Source organism: Triticum urartu, chromosome 3A, assembly GCF_056163025.1.
Source record: "Triticum urartu cultivar PI428250 chromosome 3A, HENAU_Tu73, whole genome shotgun sequence".
Lineage (NCBI taxonomy): Eukaryota > Viridiplantae > Streptophyta > Magnoliopsida > Poales > Poaceae > Triticum > Triticum urartu.
The window spans coordinates 727,207,262-727,210,755 of NC_141875.1; the positions used below are offsets into that span (position 1 = coordinate 727,207,262).

A 3,494-nucleotide genomic window follows, 5' to 3' on the forward strand; every position below is an offset into this window, starting at 1 on the left:
TGATGAGCAGCCATGTTGGCCGAGCGCTCCTCTCCTCCCTGATATGAAGAGTCGTAGCGCTTCCAGCACTTCCAAGCAGGGTGGCCAACTTTTCCACAGATCTGGCACACCGGCTTGGCAGAGGAGTTGTTGTTGTAGTTTCCCCTGCCTCTCGAGTTGCCTCGACCACGGCTGTGGTCACCACCACGGCCACGGTCACCACCGCCGCCTGGTTTGTTGTTGAAGCCGCGACCACCGCCGCGATCACCGTTGCCGATGGAGTTGTTGTTCTTGTTGAAGCCACGCACACGCGCCGCCGCATTTGCGGACGACTGAGAGGACCCGCCGCGGAGATTCAGGCGAGTCTCAAAACTCAGAAGCTGTGAGAACAGCTCCGGGATCTTGACAGGTTCGACCCTAGAACACATGGCCGACACCACTGGGTCGTCCTCCTCATCCAGTCCAGCAAGGATGTGGGATATCACCTCTTCCTCGTCCAAGGCCTTCCCTGAAGCAGTTAGTTCATCACACAGGGTCCGGACCTTACCAACATACTCTGTGATCGTGGAGTTGCCCTTCTGAAGATTGGCTAGGGAAATTCTGACGTTGACGGTCTGCGCCCTGGTGTGTGACGCAAGCATCCCTTGCACCGTGTTCCATAGCTCGGCCGCGGTGTGGCAGGTTGCCACTTGGACGGCCATCTCATGCGGCAGTGTAGTCAGCAGGTATGAGAAAACCTACTGATCCTGCGCGTACCACACACCAAACTCTGGGTTCGGCGCCTTCGTCTTGGTTTTGCTGTCATCGCCGGTGACCTCAATGATTGTGGGCGGAGGCGGCTGTTCGATGTTGAGGAAGCTTGCCATCTGCGCTCCCCTGATGGCTGAGAGCACCGTGGCGCGCCATAAGACCTCGTTCCCTCTCGTAAGCTTCTCGGTTGCGTTGTGTGCAAACGGAGACGAGGGGAAGGAATTTGCGGAGGAAGAGCTCACCATGGATGAACCCGATGTAGGCTCTGATTACCATGAAAGAAGAGAGGTGAAGCGTATACCTCCTGGCAGGGACGCGTGCGTGTTAAATAGCAAGACAAGATTACATCGGTTGGCAAGTTGTTGTGTTAGCTTGACCCCTCATTCAAGACTATACAAGATAAGGATCTCTAATCTCCAACAACCTACCCAAGTTACAACACACGCACACAAGTTACACCCCGTGACAAATGTCACGTTACAACTACAACCATATCATTTAACATGTAAAGGGTTCAGTATATCAATTCGTTGAACTTTGTTGCTATATCAATTCTATGAAATGTACATGATTTTATTTTTGTTGGTGGTGTAGACTCATTGGATTATTCCATTTTTTGTCAATTTGATTGTGGGGATGACCCAAAATTTTCCAAAGGAGTAGTGAAGTGGGTGCTCAAATCTTCATCCTTCGGTTGCTTTAAAATGATTTGGCATCTCCAAGTAATGTTCGCTTCTTATTGTGAGTAGCATGGGGCAAATCTTCATGGAATACTGTAGAGAACCACAACATTGAGGGTGTTCTCCTTTGCTAATTGGCCATTACCAATCAAGGTGTCATCAGTTTTGTGACCATGTTTATTACTCTCACTTACGATTTTGTTGCCTTTCACTTGTGGTCTGGCAAGGGATCTTTTATTTATGGTCTCATGGCAGTATTGTTTTTCTAATTGTATAATTCATCTATGCTGAGAAATAAATGCAAAAAAGTAAAAAAAAAAAGTGGGCTGTGTTCTTGCTCTGTCCTACTACTTGATGCATCTGTCTTTTATCCTCCCATTTCATGACGTCATGTGATCAATCTTTTTGTTGGGAACAGTAATACATCTATTGCTATTTTGTATAACTATGAGCTTCCTTATTGACATCCAGCATTACTAATCCAGCAGGGCTCCTGATTCCATGGTGTGCCTTAGTCTTTTGGCGGGCATATTAAAAGTTGAGGGATATTTTATTCCATTTCAATTTGCTTTGGAAATGTTCTGCCAGCTCAAGTACTCATGTCAAGGAATATAGCTGTATTTTCCTTGGAATTTTCTTTTGCCTTGCAATGCTAATGGAGAACAGGCAACCAAATTCTTGGAGGGATAAAGATTGTTAAAGAATAGATAAACAAACTATTTTCCATGGAAATTGCTATTCAAAGACTTGGTGCATTTGGGAAGTATGTAATGACCAAGTCTTTGATAATGTACTTCTAAATTTTGGTTGGTGCAAAATTCTCGTTATTAGCACCTAAACATAGAATTGTATTGGACTGTGAAAAGTAAATTTCTCTTTCCCCTTGAACTCATAACATTATTCCATGTGACTGAAAGAGTAATCTGATCATCAAAATCATCATTCTATATAATCATCCATGTTTATTTTTTGACCATACATTCCCGCAGCAATGCGTGGGGAATCATCTAGTTATAAAAACGTTTTGACACTACACTAATTGTATGTTTTATCACTTCCTCCTTGCGAGGAGTATATATATTAACTGTGTGTTTTACCACTTTGGCCAACAGCATGGAAAGCAAGCAAGCAGTTGTTGTGCTCGAGGCTCGAGCATAAGAGCAACTCCAACTGGCGGACACAAACTATTGGCATGTGTCCGTTTAGGTCGAATGTGCTGGAATTTTGTCTATTTTGGGTCTAGCCCAATAGCAGTTTCAGAAATTCCTAATAAATCTTAAAGGCCCACGCAGCCCATTCGTGCAAGGCAAGAGATGGGACTAAAGTTTAGTCCCACACTGCTAGTTTAGAGGGAGTTGGACCTCTTTATAAGGGAGGTTCTTACTCCACATGAGAGGGACATCCACACGCGCTCCTCCTCCGCCGCCCGCCTCGCCATGCCACCGCGGGTTGCGGGAATGAACCGAGCCGATGTCTTTCGCGTGAAACGTTTTTGCTGTAGTGGAGATTGAATACGAACGGCGCACCTCTTCGCCTGCTGCCTATTCGTTTCGTCTCCCTTGTTCTTTTCAGCTCCCGGCGCAGCCTCTCGCCTCCTTCTCTTGCGCCTATAAAAGGGAGGTCACTCCTCCCAGAGAGACGCACCAAAACAAAACAACCCTCTCGCCTCCAAGTTCCTGATCACTGAGCTACTACTACGATCTTCCCCATCCCTGCTTGCGGCGTGCACCGCAGGTCGGGACAGTAGGCCTCCGAAACCGCACCTTTTGAGTCCTGTATAGGAGAAGGGTGATAAGGTTTTTCGGGAGCGCTTAGCGTGACTACTGAATTCTTTGTCACGGATGCCCCGGACTCCGACAACTACTTCCCCGACGATGACTTCTTTCCCGACGTTGACAACCTCCTCGACGACATGGCTGGCGAGGACACCGACCCCAAGTCCAGTGCTACTGCTGCTGCAGCCCTGTATGTGCTCCTCTCCTTTCTGTTCGAGGTCTTGCCACAGTTCCTGGTTCTGGTGTTTGTCCTAGATATGTTAGATTCTACTTCATATATGAAACTTGCCCTATTATCTGCCCTAGATAA

The 3,494-nt window shown here is 47.0% G+C and overlaps 1 pseudogene; it reads right to left on the reverse strand.

Annotated features, from left to right (window-relative positions):
• Window positions 1-343: 343 nt before the first annotated feature.
• On the reverse strand, window positions 344-482 carry LOC125549672 (small nucleolar RNA Z247; annotated as a pseudogene).
• Between the last annotated feature and the right edge of the window lie 3,012 nt (window positions 483-3,494).